Source organism: Geospiza fortis, unplaced genomic scaffold (assembly GCF_000277835.1).
Source record: "Geospiza fortis unplaced genomic scaffold, GeoFor_1.0 scaffold190, whole genome shotgun sequence".
NCBI lineage: Eukaryota > Metazoa > Chordata > Aves > Passeriformes > Thraupidae > Geospiza > Geospiza fortis.
The window spans coordinates 4755096-4777881 of NW_005054328.1; the positions used below are offsets into that span (position 1 = coordinate 4755096).

A 22786-nucleotide genomic window follows, 5' to 3' on the forward strand; every position below is an offset into this window, starting at 1 on the left:
GTTAGTGCTCTAGCAGAAACTGAAAAAAGCTAAGAGAAATCCAAACATTAAGGGTTTTGACAAATACATCTGCATGGAGGATGAGGAGGGGCAACAGTCTTCTAGCAATGCAGGCCTGTCCCAAAGCAAGTCCAGTCATTGTGGCACAATGAATGTGGGCTATGTTCCCAGAAATCACAGTGTGGTGGAGGTACCATTGGCATAAAATTTAGTATCCATTTATCCTTGGTAATGCAGACTGCAGGTGGTGAATTGGACATGAGGAAATAAGAAAAAAAGGTTCTATGTGGTACTATTAGCATATATTAAAGAGAAATTTCAGAATTCTTTATCACATGAAATAGTGTTACTCCATGATAAGGTGACAGATCTTGCCTCATTAAACAGCCACCTAAAGATGGTAGGCTTTTTTCCCCTTTTGTTACTAGAATTAAAAAAAAAAAAAATAGTTGCCTCCAGTGCAAGAGTCCCCAGTTCTTTTCCACTGTGTGATGTAAATACAGCATTAACTAGTGAAATATAGGTGGACTGGAAAGGAGTTTTGCAGAAGGCAGGAGCTAATAGTCCACATAGTGCTTGCATAAAGCAAGTGACTGAGTAGGCAGCATCATTCTGTAACTTTTCTTGTAACTGACTGTAGTCAGTTTCCTTGTAATGAAATTACACTGGTGCCTTGCTTTTACTTCTCTGATCATGCCTCAAAACTGAGCTAATTTGATTTCTTTCCTGCTAGAAATTATTTATTCTGACTGAGTCAGAATCCAGTGAGCATTTTAGACCCCAAAGGAATTGTTTGTTCTAAGAATTAGCTACGTGGGATGTGCAGTGAGTCCAGACTCAGAGCCTTGAACAGATTGTTCAGCTGAAAGGGGGAGGGTAACTTCCTTACACTACAAGATATCAATTTTACCTTCTCTTTAAAAGATAATTCAAATAGTATAACATGGTTGCTCTCAGGCCAGATGTTGGTATGGTCAGTTTTATCTACAAGGTCATACACTGTGGTTGGGTCAGGAACAGAATCTGTGAGAAATGTAATCTCCTTCTCAGAAAAGCACCACTGTAATCACTGTGTCCTAACAAGCATGACAGTGCCAAGGTGCACTGAGACTATGTTCAATTACACATAGCATTTGCACAACATTTAATCTACAAACTGTTTTGTAAAGACCAAGTGAATAATCTTCAAGCCACCTACCTGGAAACACATAGTTGCATTTTTTTACTTTCATTTGGCAAAACATTATGCTGAGTGTTGAGTACCCTGAATCTCCTTAGGTTTCCAGAATAAGCCTGTGGCTTTTCTAGAACTATGCCTTTAAATGATTTAGCAGCTTTCAAATACACATAGTTGGTATATATGTAAACACAGTCCCTTCCCCTCTGAGTTTTAAATCTGAGGTCCTTATCCAGCAAACATTTCTCTGCATATTATATTTTTATATGTGTGAGAGGTTCATATTAAACTTCCACTGGGAAATATTTACAGAAAGACCACACCTGCTGAGCTTCAGCCTTTTGGCAAGTGTACTACAGAGGCCTAATGGGAATTCATGGAGAAGAAAGGTTGCCTGCATTTTAAAAGGGTGTGAACCCTCCAAGCTCTGAAGCTATGTGCAAGTTTATATTTAGATAACCTGAAAGCTCTGCCTATAAATTGTCAAGGAGAATTAATGAGTAGTGCATGTGCAGTATATCAAACATTTTGTGTCTCAGCCACTATTTTCAAACGCACCAAAGTACATGTGTGTTCATTGCTGAGGGCTGTATACAATAATACATGTTTAAAGTTTAAAAAGACACATTATTTGAATGTATCTGAATGCAGAAACCAGTGACCCACTTTTTTTAATGGCTGGGAAGCACTTTTTGTGTTCCAGCAAGTATTTCTAAAGGGGTTTGTGAATCAAGCAGTCCTGAGACAGTTCATCCTAGAATATAATATTGATGTTTAAAAGAAATAAAATGCAAGTTCTATCTCAACCATGGCTTCAGTTTCTGATTTTTTCCCTTGGCCACATTTTTTTCGTGTGCTCTACTGCAATGTATTTTTAAGAAGCTATGTCATGTTTTACAAAAGAAAAACATTATATATGAAGTATATAACGTTTATCTTGCCTGTGGACTCCATGCTACAGCTGTAAATCTCTCATTTCTTCTTTCTTACTTATTTCTGATGAGAGACAGTATGAAGACATCAATGGCTTTGGAATGGTATGTATTATTTATTTATGTCCTAAAGTTGTTAGCAGTTGTCTTAATAAGACTGAATACTCTGCAGCTCTTGCCAGCCTTGCAGTAGCTCTCAGTACCCTTTCCCTTCTCACCCCAAGATCCTTAGTAGGTCTATTATTTCATTTGGAGTTAAGGTACAGCGTGTCTCACAGTTTTAGCTCCTGAATCTTCTCCGTTACACCTAGAGATGGCATTCATATGGATTTGTAGCATGATGAGCCTTTCCTGTAGCGTCTGAAAATATGTTTGCTATCTCGAAATACTTTCTCTCAAATGGTGATCCAGATTCCTGGACGCCATAGTTTAATTCAAGATGTATTAAACGACTGCATGAAGTGAAGACTTTAAATCTGTCTTTATATTTAGCTTCTTTTTTCTTTTTTTCCACTGCTAAGTGAACCATGTGTTGTAACAGCCTGCTCATTTCTAAAAAGCAGTGATGCTGTCTCCTGCAGAGGCTGCTTCACTATGAACTCCCTCCTGCAAGATGCTGACTGCTCTGGCCCTCATTCATCCAAGTCTTTAGATGCTGAGCTGCTGGGCTAAAACCATAAGTGCATAAGAGTTTTCAAGATACAGCTTTGTTCCAAGAAGCATTGATCATCATTTACTCCTGCCAGAGGATGGGGCCTAAATAAAGGAAATAATCTTGTCTTTGTGTTTTGTTTGTCTAGCAGAAGAGGGACTATTAACATAGACTGGCAGACTTTTAAAATCAGCTCAACTTACAATATTCCATCCGCTTTGCTCTGTAATGATGTTAAGGTCATGATAAGCTGTATATTTCTGTGTAAAAGTTAAATTAATAGCAAAAATAAATTAATACCAAAAAATAATCTAACACATTCTAACTTTGTTATTATTTCATCAAGCAATAATGAACTGGGAATTTAGCCAGTATATTAAAAATATACTTAATAAATCCTACGTTATTCTTGTGGCTCCCTTCCACATCAGCATATTTTGTGATTCTGCGAATTAAGCATTTAGATGTATGTAGATTGCACAGCAAAACAGTGAAATAATTGATTCATATATGTGATTACTAGTGTACCAATTAAAAAACAACCTTTTCTTGGAAGGCAGGAAGGCAGTGCAGCTTATGACTTAGGACTTACACAGTAATTTATGAACTGGGAGGAGAGTAGAAAACTGTCTCAAACATACTGGACATACGTTCTTTGGGAAAAGAAAAATTTTGGGTCATCTAACTGGCACTCATACATACATTGCATTTTACTTTTAAATGTGGCAGTGCTGCCATCTCAAGTCACCCACTTCTGTATCTATAGCTGCTTGTGGAGGCAACGCATTAAGCAGATTAGCAGCTCAATTTAATTAACTATTTTCCACTGGATTTTTGCTAACTGAAGTAATTATCTGCTCTGTGTATGATGCACTCAAAGCTATATACCAGCATGTAGAAGTGATGCAAAAAGGCTGGAGGGGTGGAATGCCAGCAATAACTTCACTTGGTAGTGGCACCATATACTTGTCCCTGAGGTAACAGTCAAAACCTGAAAATTGGTTCTCAGTGTAAATGGAAAACAAGTGTTAAAAGACCCATTCTAGGTAGATAAAAGAGCTTGTAGTTTACTCTGAAAAGAACTTGACCTTCTACCAGAGACCCTTCCTCAAGTGGACTTGAGGAATCTTGCAATTACTACTGGCTGTTCCATTTGTCAGCAAATACGTTGTTGTAGAAAATGTTGTGAAGATATGTTTCTTCAGTCTGTAAAGATGTTGCATGAGAAAAGCCAGCTAGGCAAGAAGCGCTATAATGGAAAGCAAAAACACTCAAAAAACATTGTTATGTATATAATTTTGCTATGTTATGTATATGATTTTGTTTCTTAGTAAGCAACTTGCAGGGGTTTGGAAGAACTATCTACTAAATATGCTGCAGTAGTTACCCTTGTCCTCCAGCTAACTAATTTCACTGTTCAGTTTCAGTTTGTATGTGATTTCACATTTCCCGGGTGCTGGATCAGAGATTCTCCTGCGGCCTGTGGTGCAGATCATGGTGAGGTAGCTGACTCTCAGTGGAGGTCCACGGTGGAGCAAATATCAACATTGGAAGCAGGTATCCCATGGAGCATCTCACCCTGGAGCAGAGGGATGCCTGAAGGAGGCTGTGACCCCGTGGGAAGCCTGTGCTGGAGCAGGCTCCTGGCAGGACCTGTGGCCTCATGGAGAAAGGAACCCACCCTGAAAGAGGTTTGCTAGCCCCATAAGGGGACCCAGTCTGGGACAGTTTGTCCCTTAAAGGCTGAACCTTGTGAAAGGGACCCACACTGAAGCACTTTATGAAGAACTGCAGCCTGTGGGGAGGATCCCTGTTGGAGATGTTCATGAGGGACTGTCTCCTGTGGGAGGCACCCCATGCTGGAGCAGGGAAAGGGTGTGAGGAGTCCTCCCCTGAGGAGGAAGGACTGGCAGAAAAATGTGACGAACTGTCTGAAACTCTCATTCCCTGTCCCCGTGTTCTGCTGGAGGTGAGTAGGTGGGGAATTCACAAATGAAGATGAGCCTGGGATGATGTAGGGGTGGAGGGAAGGTGAATTTTAGATTTGTTCTTATTTCTCATTATACCACACTTATTAGATTGACAATAAACTAATGTCCCTAGGTTGAGCCTAGGTTTTACCCATGACAGTAATTGCTGAGTGATCTCCCTTGTCCTCATTTTCACCCCAGAGCCTTTAGTTGTATTTTTTGTCCGATGTCCCGGTGAGGAGGGGAATGATAGAAAGACTTTTGTGGGCACATGGTGTCCAGCTATGCTCAACCCACCTCTGTCAGTAAAAAGACATTTTGTAAGTCCAATCTTTGGACATGTGACAAGATGGCCTTTGTAATATTATCCAGATAATCTGTAGTGATTTAAAATCCTATTGTAGTTTCTGTATCACTAGTTTTATTATTTGATTAAAATCCAGCAGAGCATTAAGGATTAAATTTGTCTGAGGATGAATGATTTACAATTAGTTAGAAAAAATGAAGGTATTAAAGAATATGCCAGGTTAATTTATTTGACAAATGAGTGTAAAGCTACTTACACAAACATTTCAGAACACAGCAGCACCTGGTAGGTAATAAATTTTGTAGAAGAAATGAAAAATGTAATTAGTTGAGGACTGTAAAAACAATGCCAGGAGGTAGAACTAAGCTCTATCTCACTAAGAATCCAGGGATTGACTTCCTCTGCACCCCACAGCTGTGCTGGGTCCCTCCAGTAGGTGACAGCCTGTAGGCCAGGGGATCCACTGGTAGGGAAGATATGCTATACTTGGCAGTTAGGACACAGTATGGTGGCATCCAGCCTGGGATTTGTACAATTAATTTGTACTACAGTATCTGCTAATGCCAACCTTTTAGTATTTTCCATTTTAATGTAAATAATACTACAGTAATGTTGACATCTAGCTTTCTAAAACACTGCATGTTCTTAATTAGTTTATGTTGGTGACATTTGTTATTTTACAGTAGTGTAGGAAACACGTAGTGGTGACTAATTTAAGCCACTTGTTGTCTGTTTGAATTTGGTCATGATTTTGCTGTAACAACAGGATCAACAGCCTCATTTGCAGCACTGCAAATGTAAAGAAACAAAGTGTTCCAAAAAGTCTAACTGTGCACATTTATGTCTGTGGGTATTGTTGCCTTAGGTTGTTGCATTCAATTATTGTGAAGTGTTCGTATGTTCCATATCCATTACTTCTACTACACATAGATATTAATTGTATTCCGTATATTTTGATAGCTGTTTAGCCATGAGGTGGTATTTTCATAGAAGCACCTATTTATATGGCATGATTTCAGACCATAATGGTCATTATCTACTCTAGGTATACCACTGTATATGTTAAGCTGAAATTGTTTCTTCCCATACATATCACTTTATGGTAATCTCTACTCAATTTTATCTGCCATTTTATTACCTGGACACTCAGTGAGTATCAGTCACATACCACTTGCCATGTATTTTTGCAGCTCTTCACATTGGCCACCATTTTTAATTTACTTTAGTCATAAGCATACCTGCAAGTATTGTCTGTGGTACCTACTTTGTCCTGGGAGGCCTTTCTTGGATTTAGCTTATGTAGTAAGAGTTTGAGAGGTGAGAGTGTACTGAGACAAGAAATCTTCAAGAAACTCGTGCTCATGGGAGGAAAATGCTCCCCTTCCTTCTCCTTCCACACTGGGCTGTAGCTACTTTTAAGAACAGAAGACCTCACAATGCTCAAAGGGGATGTCCAGGTACTAGAGGTACCTTTCTCATGTCTTCCCTATGTAATTGGATGTTTTCTGCAGTTAGACCTAATACATCAGCTTCCTCATGTCATCTCCATGAGCTCAATTGCCAGGAAAGTTTATTATCTAACTTCAGAAAAATTCCCTAGGAAAAATCCTTATTGAGAATGCAGAATGCTACATTGACAGTAGGTAGCAAAAGCTAAAGGCTAAGGTTATATATTAAAGGCTGCTGTCTGTAAATTAAAAGTGAATTTGACTTTTCCTTTAATGAATGAAAAAGGCAGTGGTTAGGTTTGGGAATGATGCCCTCGCCGAAGCAGGCACAAGGATGTGGAGTGCTCTCTTCCTCATGCAGCATGCAGGTTCCCTGATTCCTTACTTACTCTTTGCACCAGCCTTCTCAGTCCTCTTCCCTTCTCACACAGAGTTAATGCTGACCTTGTACAGAAAAGCTCATTTCTCATTCATCTTCTTCCCTTATCCATCAACAACTAACCCTAAACACTATGCCAAAGATTTCTAGTACTGTAAGTCCTCTTTCCTTCGGAGGCAGGAGCCCAGAGGGATTTTCCTGGCTCTTCATCTCAAGCAGGCATGGGTTCTTATTTACTAAACCTGTCCATGTCCTCAGGCACATATTCCCAGACTCATGAGTTTTCTCTGACTCTGACTTCCTTCTGCCAAGCCTGCTGCATTCAATGATTGATCTTGTATCCAATTTCACTAGTCACAGTTTTCCTTGGCAGAACTCTAAAGGGTCTTAATTTGCTGATGCCGTTTGTCTAGTTAATTATCGAGTTTGGGTTTTCTTTCATATGATTGATATCTCTGCCAGAATTGCAGTAGCTATTAACAGAATTGTGGTTATTTCATTAAAATACAGAATGCTGAAATACATTATGATATTCTGCTTTTGCCCCTAATTACTAAAATATTTTATATTTTCATATAATTTATTATTATGAAAAAGATTTTGACAGCCAGATATAGTAAAAATATGAAGGTATTCCAAAATCATATCAAAACTTAATGCTGTTTTAATTTGAAACCTGAAATTACATGTCTAAGTTTGACAAGAAATACTTACACACAGCTGTAGGAACAGTGTAAAACACCTATAGGAGTATACCAGTTCATGAAATTCCCTGTACTTACTAATTTTGTGTCTTGTTTTCAGCTATATGTGTTATAGCACAAAGACTTGACAAGATGTGAGCAAGTCTTTGTGTTGATGACTGTCACAAGAAGAACACTTTTGCATGGCTAGAATCTGAAGTAGGATGTATTGCAGATTTATTACACTGTTCATTTATGTAAGTGCAGGTCAAACATGAATGACATTTATGTGGATTTTTTGCATTCTCCAAAATAATGAAGTGACAGGATAGGCCTATAAACTAAAGATTGCTGCTTGTCTTTCTTTCAGCAGCTGGAGGTTATTACAATTCTGAAGATTATGTAGACCTGTCACAATTTTTGTGCATAGGATTGTCTTGTACTGGAATTCCAGATCAATGAAAAACAAGGAAGTAAAAGAAATATAAACCTATCATGAGAAATATTGGATAAATAGAGGGAAAGAAAGGCAGGGAAAAAAAAAGGAAAAGGAAAAGGAAAAGGAAAAGGAAAAGGAAAAGGAAAAGGAAAAGGAAAAGGAAAGAAGACCCGCAATGTCTGCTAAGCTAGCAAATATAACCGCTCAAAAGTGAATGTTCTTGCAACTAATTTGGATGCATGGTATGCTAAGGAGTATGACAGTATAGAAGACCATCTGCTTTGTAATGTATATTGTGGAGAAAGGAATTTGTGTAAACAGCCACCTCTCAATCACAGGAATTTTTCTCCTCTTAATCTGTTTTTTCTTGCAGAGAAGTGTAAAGCAGTGGCATGGGAAAACATAATGATAAAATTTTAAGTGTATTTATTGTGAGATATTTAGTTTCAAGACACAATCTCTGATACATATTTTGAAAGTGATAAAACAGTGTGGATCCATCTTCTCATAAAAGATAAACTCTGGAAACAGATTCCACTTTAAATAAAGATCTGGATTACCATCCCCATTTACAAAAACTTTCATTATTATAGTATCCTAAAAAAAATTACAAAGGAAGCATTAGGACCACAAAACACAAGCTTTCAGACTTTATTCTAAAAATCTTTGGACTTAAATCCTTTAATTCAAGACTCATAGTTATTTCCCCATAAGAACATAAATATTACTTAGAGGATATATAGTCTAAAAAATTCTTGTTACCTTGCTGTTTGGGTTGATTTTCTTTTTTTAACTGATCAAAATAATTTATTCTTTAATATATCTTCTAGTCTTAAAATGTTGATAGTTTTTTTTAAGAAATTACATTTTAAAATTATTTTTAATTATACTTACAACCCAAATCCAGAAAAAAAATTATTCTTCTCTAATTTTCATCATAGGAGACAGTTGCAATAAAGTAGCTCATGATTAATTGCACCACAGTCAGAATGGGATTTACCTCCTCTAAATTTAGCCCCCAGAGAGTTTGGCAAGTGTGAAGTATTCCAAAAAGGTAACTTTAGCCATTCAAGCTAATCCTTCTAGGCTCCCTCTATAGCTTTCAATAGATTCAGAGCCAAAAATCCTAACTGCTCTGCACTGAGCCTTAAAAGCCTAAGTAAATGCTCCTCCTTTGTCTGACATGCCTTACTAGCTCTCCTTGTCTTCACTCTAGTCATTAAATTTCCTTTGATAGCTCCTAGAAACAAAAAGTACCTCATCTTAAAACAGATGGAGTAGATAAAGCTACAGAATATTGTGAGCTTGTAGACTAAGTTGCTTTTTTTTCCTCCAATGCCAAATACAGTTTCTGGAGAAAAAACACAGAAAGACAATTAACTTAGTAAAAAATACAGACATTTTGAATCAGAGGTAGTGAAAGCTTTGAAGTAACTTACATCTAAGTTTCTCAGAAAGAAATCCAAATTGGATACCTGGAACACACGGAAGAAAATAATTTGCAATTACTTTTACCCTGGTCCTGTCTCAGCTGAAATCAATAAACAAATGGACATGTATCAGGTTAAAGGTTGGTCTGAAGGTTTAGTTTAACTGAAATAGTTGACTTAGAACAATGACCAGAATGAACAACCACAGTGAAGCATCTCATTCTTAGCACTTATTCCATTACACTGGTATCGATACACTGTATGCATTAAAGTGTTATGAAAACAGTCAACAAAATGAGGCAAGATAGGTCATTAATTTTGAAATAAATGCTGCTTCACTTAATTATTTTATTTTATTCTTTTTTAATGAACCCATATGATAGTATTGGTTCTGTTATTTAAATATTTTTATGCAGACTGCAATTTATGACATACTAGCTTTATAAATTCTGTGGGCTCATACTCTACGTTGCTAATACTATCATGATGCCAATCTGTGTGCAATTTAATTTTTAAATAATCTACTGGAAAAAATGACAGCTATGATAACAATGGGCTGTGAGACAAATAGCTCAAATGGCAATTTTTCCTTGGCATATGTTTTAATGGGTTTATATTGTGTGGAGCTTAGGTCAATTAAATGTAAAAGCAGATTCTTGCTATTAGTTTTTTCTTATTGAATGGGTATAAACAATACAGTGTAAAAATTAACAATGCTCCATATATTCTCCCTTAGCAACTATGCCTGGTGCTATGATAGGGCTACTGGTTGTGGGTTTGTTCAGCTGATTTCCAGCATGTTCAGAGAACACAAGATACTTTGGGCTGAATGGAAGTCTTAACAATGAGGCTTGCAGCTGTTTCTGTGAGCTTGTGAATGCCCAAATTGGGAAATAATACCCAGAATAGAGCATATGTCTATCACCTATTTATTTAAAATAAGCATCCTTTTTTTTCTGTAAAGACAGCCCTAGACTGTGTTTTTCACCTTTTCTACCATATGACAGCAGTTGAGACATTCCCACAAAAATCATCCTCTACAAGACTTTCTCTAACTACTTTCCTACCTTCAGGAGAAATGAAAATCTCCGTTTGATCTTTATGAAATTATTCTGCCCATAGATAAGGACCTGATCACTCTCTTTATCAATCAGCAATTCCTGAAACCTGCTGACTTTTCATCAAACACAATAAGAGATTCATCAATTAAAATACTTTAAAGAGGAGCCAGTGATGAGGGAGTTTGAAAGCCCGGAGGGCTCCGTTGTGAGGTCTCCATCCTGTGAGATGGATTGCATTGACTGCACAATTACAAAGCACAAAGCTTAATTTTTGCAATTGTGTAATAGCACTGCATATGAGATCTAGGAAGCTATTTAAGAATAGCTAAATTGATTTTAGGGCTTTAGCTAGTAACTGTAATTGGGAGTAAAATCAACATGGGTAGAAAGGTCTCTGCCAACTGTTTCACTGTTGTGTGCTAGGAATGAAAGAAGAATAAGAAGGCTTGGACTAAACCAAATTAATTTTCTATTAACAGGATTAATAAATACATCTTTGTTCTTTTAACTGTTGCAATTTGATTACCATCTTTTTGAATTATGACTAAACCATGTAGTATTTTTAGCCCATTGATGTTTTGAATCAAAATTAGTAAAAACCTTGATTTTAAAAATTATCTTGATTTCTACATAGACAACTGACATTTTTAGAACTTCAAGTCTAATCAATAATTTCAGTTTTGTAATGTTTGCTTCTTGCAAAACAATGGAATTTGACTTCTGCAAATATTAGCAGAACTGATTTGTTCTTTGGATAGGAGAATTGAAAAATAAAAACTACATAAATTAACAGAGGTACATAAGCTTGGCCCACTCTACAAATTAAAACCTTTATCCAGTAGTATTTCACACTTCTAGTAATTTACAATCCTAATTAATAATTATATCTTTTGATAATTATGTCTTAGAAATATTAGAAGTGAAAAAAATCTTTTGTTGAAGGAAAATATGAATATTTCATATAAGGAGAAATTTTCCTGTAGTCATATCAAAAAAGACTCATGCCAGAATTAATAAATGAGACTCACCAGTCGTGATTCTGTATGTTTTATAGAAAAGAGCTGATTCAGTGGAACTGAGTGCAGTGTTTCCAATTCTTTCTGGCAAGTGGAAGAATAAAGAAGTAAAAAATGAAGTCAGGATCACACCATGGGAATAGCATCATATTTTTCTAATTAACTCCATTCAAGAAAACCTTAATTGAATATTTTAGAGTTAAGAAATAATGCTGCTAAGCAGTAATGCAATTTGCTGAAGTCAACAAAGCATGACCATGATAATGTAAAGAAAAATTCAAAGACAGTGAATTTTCCCATTATTCATATCTTATTCCCGTAGGATTTTATTTTCTGTGCTTTAGTTTTTAACCTCAGAGTCATATTCATGTATTATTAAATCACTAACAACTGTTGTTCAAAAATCTTGGCTTCTAGAGCCCAGTTAAGAATCCAGTCTACCTCCCTGGGGGAATTTTCCTATGTGGAAGCTGGTATGACTTCCACTCAAGAAGTTTGCACACAAAATTATATTTTTGATGGGCTCTGCTTGTACACATAATTTGAAAATAATTTGTAGTGAATTTTGTCTGGAAATTTGACCCATTACTTTTGCTTCTTTACTTTTACATCACCCATTTTAGTAAGTAAATAATACATTTTTTTGCCATGGGATACTCAAATAAATCCAATAGCTAATAAGTTGTGCACTTGGCATACTTACAGACAGTATACGCTTGCATTATTTGGCAGAAGGCAAAAGTACATGTGTGTATTGTGAGCAACACTTCATATCTATGAATAGTTAAGCTGGGAGAACAGTGGTTATGCTGTTTTAGGCCTGTGTAACCACACATTTTGGAATCTCTGAATAAATTGCTGAATGAACTTCAGTGTCTGTTACATTTATGAGGTTTACAGAGGACAGATGCCCCTAAATATTGATAGCTGCCACATCCCCATTTGGACCTTTAACAGGTTCCAGGAAGCAATGCAAATTAGTCCTTAAGTAAACAGTATTGATTGGTTGAAAATTTTGACATCTTGAAATCTCTGGTCATGTGCAAAATCCCAAGTCAGCCCGACTGGGCCTTTCCTTTTTAATTCCTCCCCTGCAGTTTGACAGATCTTGTAGGAAAAATGCAGAAGAGCTGATGGAGTCACTGACAATTCTGCAACTTTGCTCAGCCATTGTGAGGTTCAAACCATCCACCACAGGCTGGAGTAAATGTCTACACATTGTAAAATCTTCCTGGGTTTGAGAAAAAGGGGCAAATAACTGGAACAAGGAATTACAAATGAGAATGAGGAGGTTCTAAGCAACTTGGGACCTTCATTCTCTGGAAGAGTTTTACATTATTCTAGAGAACTCCCTTTTATTGTGCTGTTAGCAACTGGGAGGCCTTTCTGCTGGCTGGATGCTTAATTAACTTGGAAGGCAAAGCCATTTTGTTCTGTAGTAAGTGTTTAAATTAGGCATATATTCTTCAGCATCTATTTCCAAAGGAAATCAAGGGACCAGCTATTTCCATACATTTCTGGCATGCTACAGTTAATTTTCTAATCCATGTGACTACAAATGGTGGTTTCCTACTTTTACTCAGCACTGACTGTCAAAGTATAAGGAAGTACAAAGCTGATACACTGTAAATGAGCTATCTTCTTTTTAAAGCTCAGAGATAATTGAAATACAGAACAAGATCATCACAGTTCTGAACATGGAAAAATAGAACGCTTTCTGGAACAAAGGTATCTTTTGTGCTCTAAGATAAAACTGCTGAACTACCTAAATATGCTTAAACAGAAACTGAAGACTGTAGCTTGAATGCCAGTTTTCAAATGAGGATTTATTTTTAGATGCAGTTCATGAATTGCTAAACTCAGGATTTTCAAGTGGAAGTGCAGAGCTGTTGCTGCAACCGTGTGCTAACAGAAATTGTGATTAAAACAGAACAGGTAATGGCACAAGCGGAGCAACTACATATATTTAGATTTCTTCCAAAACCTGTATTGTGACAACTGAAGTAATACATGTGCACATGTATTTCATCCTGCAAAAATTAATTTATTATTTGTGTTATAACTGCTTACGTAATCTCCATCTCAAACCAGGACTCTACAGTCATCTGCTGATATATATTGTAAATGGCATATAGACAGAATAGAGAGTACAAAGAGATAATAAAACAAAGATAGTCTGCATGCTTGGTTTTGCTTGGTTTCTGCTCATCCATAGCCTAAATGTGATAAGTATTCTTTGTGTGTCACAGAAAGGGAGAGCTTTAAGGAAACATTTGAAGGGGCCTTATGAAGTAAAAGAGAAGCTCCTTTTGAAGTGAAATGGAGAGAGCCAACAGCAGAAGCAGGTGAACCCTGATGGTGTTCACTCCAACACAATGTGTGGAAAGCACTGGATGATATTACAGGCAGTGAGAGGAGTTGGCATCATAGTAACAAGCAGCACCTTAATGAGTAGAAAATGGGGAACCATGAGCCACAGGTGAAGACACTTAGCTTATGCTTGCTGTGGTGGGGAAGGATTGTACACAGAGCAGTCCCACGATTTCTGGTAATAATCTGAATGTATATAAATGTCTGCCCCTGCTGCAAGTAAGGTGAGGTTTATAGAAATACAAGATGCAGGCAAACCCCTTCTTAGGGAGTTTTGACAAAACATACAGTTAAGGAGGATTTGGTAACTGAGTCACATGTAGTTTTTACTTTAAAAATCTTGGCTGAGCAAAAGTATCTGGATGAGTGATAATTCTGAAGAGTATCAGTTTTCCATTACAAGTTGGAGCTATAACTTTCCATTTATTTTAACTCGCATGAAATTCATTCTAAAGTCAATCTTCTCACATCTGTTTTGTTTTAGCGTTGTTACACTCTGCAAGGAGACTGTGGTTTAGAGAGTTAATCAGAAGAAAAAATTATAATGGGTAGAGGAGGGGAGTCTATGTGGTTATTGAATCCCCACCATTGTTTTTCTCTCTTGAGACCTGCCACAAAGTGAAGTGAAAAAGAACCCCTTTCACTATCTTACTTTGAGCTTTGGGTTTGTGTCTCTTACCTTGTTAGTTGTACCAGCAAGAAGACCAAATAAATTAATAGGGATGAATATGATATTGGTATCAAACAATCTGTAGAATTGTTGAAGATGTCACTGAAGATGCACTCTCTAGTACATTTAATTCAAAGAGCCATTCAAAATAAGAAGTGCAGGTATTCTGGGATAATAAATAAACCAATATGCTACTTTTGATTTGCTGATCCCTCTGAAAGTATTGGTCTGATTCAACCTACTTCCAGGTGCTAGAGGTATCCTGCTCTGCACTGCTTGCATTGCATGCTCTACTGTGTTATAGCTGGAGCAATCTACTGGAGAATTGTGAGGCAGGAATGAACAGAAACAGAACTTTTTCCCAAAAAACTTCAGCTTGTACCATGGTTAATTCAGCTCTTGTTTTTCCAATTACCCTCCAGACTTATGCCCAAATTTACAGTTTTCCCAAGCAATATCAGAAAAATAAAATGATAACATATTTCCCAATTTCTGTCTTTTTTTTTTTAATTTTTCAAAGATGTTAACGTATTTTTTTAATTTGCCTACCACAGGGGAAAAATATGCATGCTGTATCTTCCTTCCTCTGTCTTTTCTTTGTCAAAGTACTGCTCTTCTGGGAGAGACCCATCTTTTTTTGGCTGCATGCAGATGCATCTTTCCTGAACCTGGATGTGTCATGAATGACATTGAAAGGTTACTAGACAGTCTTAAGACATGTCATTACTAAGATAAAATTCAAATTTAGGTCAAATTTTATTAGGAAAAAAAAAAGGCAATGTTCTTCCCTCAATAGATATTCCTGATTATCTATAGGTTGCCTACCTTACTTCTGCCTGTAACCTCTTGATCTCCAGAAATCCTTAGGGCACTGGCACAGGTGGAATAACAGTCAGGAGGTGTGATTCTCTTCAAATGCTACTGCAGAAATCCATACTGAGAACGTGGGAAGGGGTATCTGATGAGGGCGAGGCATTTCTGCTTTCCCTCTCCTTGTTGAGCTATTTACTGAGTTGTTAGCATGTGGAAATGATTCCAGCAGCAAACTGAAAACCTACAGACAGCTTTAAAACTATCTGAAATATGCAGAGGCTTTGTGATCCAAGAGGGATGGTTATGAGTGATCACTTCCATCTCCTGTATCACCCACAAGAAAGATCCCCCATTTCTTTAGCTGCAGCTGTACTTCTCCACTGCTACCAGCATAACCCAGTCCTGCCTAACACAGGGGTGGTCACAGGTGAGAATACATGAATGACAGCTACATGAGGTGCAAAACAGAAGATGGAAGGCTGCATTAAAAACATGCCCTGGGTGCTGTTTGGTCTTGGTTTTCCCTGCCAGCTTCAGAGGCACAAAGGTAGTGTTCACTTATGTGGGTGGCAACAAGGCATACCTAGCAACCCTGATGCCATATTCACCATGGGGTTTGGCAATCAATATAATGTTGTTTTCCTACTAGTAATTATGGCTCTGGGAGGTATAAAATGCCCATGTTCATACCAGTGGAAGATTAAGTTTGAAGTCTAAAGTGAAACCTTAAAATTTCCACCATTATTAGTTATTACACTGTTAATAATTTTAGCAGAAACATCCAGGTATTTCAAGCTTGTTAATTTTTAAATTTTTAAACAGTGTCACCAGGTTTTCTTCTGATCTGACTTGATACCTACATTTTACTAAGAATTTTTAAAAAAAAGTTTACCTTTTGATGGAATAACATTCTGGAATATGGTTTAGCAACTGGTCCTTTTTAAATGAGTTTTTTCCTCTTAGGTTTGTATTAATTTTAAATTAATGCATCTACAGTTGAAACATGAGTCTTTTACTCTCCTGGGCAGGTTTACAATGGCAGTAAATGGTTTATGGTCGCCTTTAGTTAACACTGACAATAAAGACTGTATTCCATAATACCCAAGAATGAAAGCCAATATCCCCTTTTAAAAAAATTTTAATGCAATTTCTGTTACTCCATGTTTCCCTACTTCGTCCATACTTCTAGGGGAATACTGCTTCCATATTCTGTTTGGAAGTTGAATACTCTGTTTGGAACTCAGTTTTATGCTGAATGTCACGTTATTTCCAGTAACATATTGCTGTTAATTCTTCTGATTTCTCAGACTTTTTAAGATGTGCATTTCACTGCCACTCACCCTCTGCTGCTTTGAATGGTGAGATTAGGTGCAATGTCCCTTGCCAGTTCATCTTTCCCCGGATTCTCTTTCCCCTCTCTTGGGTCAATCATGCTGAAGGTAGCTAAAATCTAATTTTATCTAACATGTCAATGTCACTCTATTAACTTTCCTCTGTGGTATGCTGTTTCCATTATATGAGTTTAGAGGCTTGGGGAAGGGATGAATATCCAGCTTTGGCCAGGCAAATTTGGGGTTTCTTCCAAAGCTTCTCAGAGTCTTTGTTCATGCACTTCTTTTCTCCTCACATCAATATGTCATTTATCCATATCATGGTATGCTGCATTAGCATCTGTAATTCACTGCTTTTCCAGCAAAGCTGCTGATGGGCTGTGCAATGGAAATGCCAGTCAGAGGAAACTATTTCCTTCAAAGTAGTAGGCTCACAAAAATGGTGTGGGTTGGATTTTTTTTTTCCTTAACAGTACCTGCTTGCAACCTGCCAACACATTGCATGCGTGAAAATATTTGCCAACTGACACATCGCCAGAAGTACCTCTTCTTATGGAAATTTTCCTTGAGGAAAATGTTCACTTTACATATATATGTGTGTGTGTGTGTGTGTGTGTGTCTATGTATATGTAAAGTGAACATTACATATATATATAGGTGTAAAGTGAACATTATATATATGTGTAAATAATTTCCAGGATGATACACATCAGGTAAGAACTGTAGGTTTTGTTTGTTTAGTGATGATGAGTGGGTAATCAACTCTGCTTTCCTACTAAGTGCACAAATGTTAGAACAGTGAGCCTGTCCAGGTTCATTTTCAACTGCTGCTCTAGAGGGACATAAAAATGTGCTAAAAGTCAGGAGCTGGGTGGTGGCTGGGCTATTAACTAACTTACTTTCTTCACTGTTAGAAGAGCTTCTCTCCTGTGGGTCATATACTGAGGCAGAACCACATTTATTTTTCCTTGCTGCCTCACTGAAGAAAAAAAACATAAAATCATAGAACAGCCTGTGTTGGAAGGGACCTTAAAAATGATCTTGTTCCACCCTCACTGCTGTGGACAGGGACATCTTTCACTGGACCAGGTTGCTCAGAGCTCCACGCATCTGCTTGATTTGATCACAAACTTGACAACTGTTTTAACTCAGAAATGGGATTTCATCTGTTTGCGCTACTACGAAGTGAGGCTTTTTTCATGTCTATTACTTACCCATATATCTAGCTCCTAAACCCATATTGTGAAAATCAGGTCACAATTAGACACCTCAACTTTCACATCCCTCCTTTTTGCCATCTGTAGTTCCTGTGTTGATGTCAGTGCATTCGTTGCTAACCTCCATGTGTCTGGCACCACAGTACTTTGTACACCCAATCCTCAGTGGATACCTCGCTGTGCTGCAATAGTCCATTGGTCTGTGCAGAATTCTCCTGAATTCTAGCATTTCAGAAGAGCTAGCAATGCTGTTTGTCATCCTCTCTGTCCCCATTGTGTGCACTGCTAAACAATTACGCCATGTATTGCGGTTTTTGCGTCTTTTTCAAGTTCTCAAAGGCAGGGTCTCTAACAGAGGCCTGTTTCATTCAGGGTTTCAGTCTAACCGGTCAGCACTGTGTCACAGGCACCTCTGAACAGCACAATAACCAACCCCACTGGTCCACAAAACAAAAGGGCCTCTGTGGCAACAGGCTGCCACAGAAGAGACACTACCATGGAGACTATTCGTGATCCTGTAAGAAATATCCATTGTATTTCACATCCCTTTGTTCTGAAAGCAGTAGGAAATATCTCACGTCCATTCATCACGAGCCAATGAGTTACCCCAAGCTTAGAGTTTGGGAATTGGAAAAGTGTTAAAATTCACCAAAAATAGTCTGGGACCAAAAATCTGCCTGGGATAAGAAAAGTAGAAAGGAAGGGAAACATCTTTCAGCTGAGCTGGAAGAGTACCCACAAGTACTCAAGCTTCAACTTGAGAATTAAAGTATGAAGAAAAGGGAGTTACCTGCACTATCCAAGTAATTAATAGTTTTGGAATAAAGCACGTGGGTGCATGTATACACAAGTAGAAGAAGAACTGAAGAGAAAAAAGGGAGGAGATTAAAGTTGACTTCTTGTGGGTAATACAACAACATTTAATTTGGTTATAGGCATTTGCATTCTTTTTTACATCCATGCACCTTGTTTCAGTTTTCCTGAGTTGCACTGCCTGTCTTCCCTTAGTTCACATGTGAAGGAATATTTTGTGGGTAGATGCAGTACAAAGAGGTTGCAGACAAGGCATGTTGTTGCTGTGATCAAACATTTTTTGGATGTGTGCAAGGCCCACATGTTCATCCAGCACCGCAGGGCCAAATGACATTCCAGGAGCAGCTGCCCAGCCACTACATCCACGCTCAGTGCATGTTCCCCGCAGGGAAAGCTGAAGCTCTTATCTCAGATTTCTACCTGAAAAAAAAAAAATCTGAGAGAATCTTACTTGGAAACATTTTGTAACCCATTCTGTGCATTATTTACTCCAAGATAAGAATACAAAATTTCTGTGAATTCCCTCAAATCCAGGCTACAAATCTGATGGCAAAAACTTGGGGTTTCTACTTTATATTGTTTGTGGATATGCAGAAAGAATTTTGATAGAAGTTAGTGTATTCTTGATGTTAATGCAGATTTGGTTTTATTTTTTTCTCTGACTTTTGGGTTTGTTTTTTTTTAATTTAGGTATCATTCTTTCAAAGTTGCAAGAGAACATCTTTCAGTCAGTATATGATCTCAAACTTATTTTTGGAACATGTAAAAATACCAAAAGGGTTCGCCAATCTTTTGATGAGATAAAATTACTTCTGAAGGATAAAATTAGCATGCTGTAAATTTTCCAACAATTATATTTTTACAGCCCTAGCATGTATATTATACAGTGTATTTTTAATATATCAGTACTCTGAAATATACATTAGATACATCTTCTGCAAACTATATTTTGAATAAAATTTTAATATTATTATTTTTTTAAATCTCTCATTATTTATGAAGAATGATCCATATTGTATAATCTTGTTATTACAAAAAATAAAATATTAATGAAACAGGCATCCTGGTTTTGGCTAGGATAGAGATAATTTTCTTCCTAGTAGCTGGCTCAGTGCTGTGTTTTGGATTTCATATGAGAACAATGTTGGTAACACACTGATGTTTTATTTGTGGCTCAGCAGTGCTTACCCTGAGTCAAGGACTTTTCAGTGTCTCCTGCTCTGCCAGTGAGGAGGGGCACAAGAAGCCAGGAGGGAGCATGGCCAGGACAGCTGAGCTGAACTGTCCAAAGGGATATGCCATACCATGGAATGTCATGCCCAGTGTATAAACTGGGGGGAGTTGGCCTGGAGGCACAGATCACAGCTCAGGGCTGGCTGGGTTCAGCCAGTGGGTGGTGAACAATTGTATTGTACATCACTTGTCTTTCTGGAGGTTTATTCCTTGTTTTTTTTTTTTTTGTTGTTTTGGTTTGGGTTTTTTTTGCTACTTCCAGTTTGGTTTTTTTTACTAGGAATATTGTTATGGTTATTGTTCCCATAGTGTCCTACTTTATTTCATTTATTAAAATGTTGTTATTTCAGTCTGTGGGTCTTAACTTTTTCTGAATCTCTTCCCTATCCCACTGTGGTGGGGAGAGTGAGTGAGTGAGTGAGAACCTGTGAGGGGGTTAGGTACTGGCTGGGGTTAAACCATAACACAGAATTAAGGAAAAATGGTTTAAAATAATTTAAATTTGAAATTTACATTCCAAAATCAGGAAGGAGGGGACTGATGGGTCAAAAGCAGACTGATCCCACTACCCAGAGTTCAACAAACAGAAATGAACATGCACCATCCGTATTTTCTGAAAAACAGGAAAGAAAATACAGGATAAGGGGGATCAGCTTTTCAAGGGACAATAGGTTACCCATAACAACCTGCTTTGTGCTGCACTATTCAGCATATTCATAAATGGTCTGGAAAAGAGATGAGCAGTCAGTGACAAAGCCTGATGAGGCTATTATTTCAGTTAATAAAGATGAGATGACCTTGATTATGTGCAGGAAAGTTTATGGGAATGACTGAGTGACAAAATTGCAGCAGAGGTCAGTGTAGATGTAACTTGCTGCACAAGAGGAGAGGGGCCCTTCAGGTATGAAATGGCAGGATCTGATCTGGTCATTTCTTCTCAGGAAAGAGAGTCCTGGAGTTATGAAAATGGCCCTATGGGAACATCAGCCTGATCATCACCAGATGAAAAATTAAAATAAATTTTAAAAATACTAGTAAGTAGTAAGGAATCAGCCAAGAACAAAACAAATAATATCTTTTTGCTGCCACAAAAATCCATATTTTGCTTGCACCTTCTGTATAGGTAAAGAACCATAGAAATATTGGTTGAGAGGGACCTCTGCAGGTCACCCAGCTCAACCTTTCCCTTGAAGCAGGACTACTGCCAACACTAGATCAGATCAGCTGTGGCTTTGTTTATCTGAGTGTTGGAAACCACCAAGGATGGTGATTCCACAACCTGCCTGGGTCATTTGTTCCAGTGTTGCATATTCCTTTTGGTGAAGAAATTTTTCCCCATGACCAGTTTGAACCTCCCTAGCTGCAGCTGTAGCTCAACACAGCTGCCCAACCTAAGTAAGCTGTTGCTCCTTGTTTTCTACTTGCCACTGCCAAGAAGTGTTTGGCTGCATCTTCCTTCGGATGCTTTTCTGGTCCCTGAACATCAGCAATGGGATGGAAAACAGGAACATTTTTGATGTAAAGCTCAGCTAACTTGAATAGAATTCTTCAGGGTGGGAGAGGAGTTACAGAGTACGTGATAGAGAACCAGTGAGCATCAAATGAAGATAGCAGTAGCCAGGTTGAAGAGACACTAAAAGAGGCAAGATTTTGCACAGAGACATGTTTGATCTGGAGAACTTGTTACCAGAGCAAGTTGTAGTTACTACAGATCCATGTAGGTTAAAGGGAAGATGGGCAGGAACCCAACAGAGAAATCTAGTGAAGGTTGCATAGAAACTGCACCTGCCTCATAAAATCTCTGAGTCTGAAATATTGGTGGCAGTGAAAGGCTGGAGGGAACTACTGCCTTCAGTAATGCAACCCGATATTGGTCTAGCAAAGCCCTTGGTCTCACCCACTGTGGAAACTTTTATGCTCAATATATTGTTCATAAAACTTCACCACTTTGCCTGCATTTCTCTCTTGCCTTGTTAATTACAGCGGTAATTCTTCAGGTCACTTTCTCTGGCACATGAGATGTTATTATATTATTACTATTTTGCTTTGTTTTTAAGTTGTGCGCACAAACAACAACAAACCCAGAACTGCAAATGAAATCTAAATTTTGAAGAAATAAGCCTCAGTCTTCAAAATGAAACTGCAGGCTGCAGTTTGCTGGTCAAAGCCTTATTTCCAACCTGTTTACAAATTTGGTTCCAATAAGTTTTTGAAGTTAAGACTTTTAAAGGAAGGATATGCCTATGATTAAAAACACAAAGCAGCACTCTGGAGATCTCATTCTGATCTCCAGCAATGCCACAAATTTCCTGCTGGTTTTGGCAAATCAATGGGCCTTCACTTAGCATGAAATGAGTTTTCAGCAGATGAACTCAATGGAAGTGCTTGTGTTAAGCACTAGCAGAACTGCTAGTGAGGGGACTTTTCACCTCGTGTGTCTGTGCGGCAGTGGACAGCTTTGGGGAGGGCCCAGTTGTAGTGCCAGGGGGTGATCCAAGGAGGAGAGACCACTACACGAAACTTTCTGCCTTGGGAGGAGAAACCACAGGGACACCGAGGGAAAGGAGGAAGGCAAAAAAGAACAAAGAGTGATGAGGAAAGGAGGAAGGCGCTTCTCACCTGCCCTCTGAGGCCCAGAAGAGTGGGAAGGGTCCAGAGGAGGGTCCCTGAGGAGCAAGGCTCTCCAGAGGAGCGGGGCTGGGAGACAGCGGTGAGGGCAGGGAGGAGCGGGCAGGCCACGGTCCGTGGGAGCGCCATTCCCCGCTCCTCGCCTTGCCCAGGAGCGCTCCGGAGGGGCAGGGGGAGCGGCTCTCGCCGCTGCCGCCGCCCCCACCCCAGGTGGAGC

At 38.3% G+C, this 22786-nt stretch overlaps 1 protein-coding gene across 2 annotated transcripts in view; it reads left to right on the forward strand.

The window, feature by feature from the left end:
* The window catches only part of PRSS35 (serine protease 35), a 38563-nt gene that overhangs the window by 7869 nt on the left and 7908 nt on the right, over positions 1–22786 (forward strand). Inside the window, exons 2-3 of one of the 2 annotated variants that reach the window (XM_031057120.1) lie at positions 2188–2214; positions 4183–4730. The gene's annotated coding sequence lies outside the window, so the exon portion shown is untranslated. The remainder of the gene's footprint in view (positions 1–2187; positions 2215–4182; positions 4731–22786) is intronic. The other variant, XM_031057119.1, reaches the window with a different exon arrangement.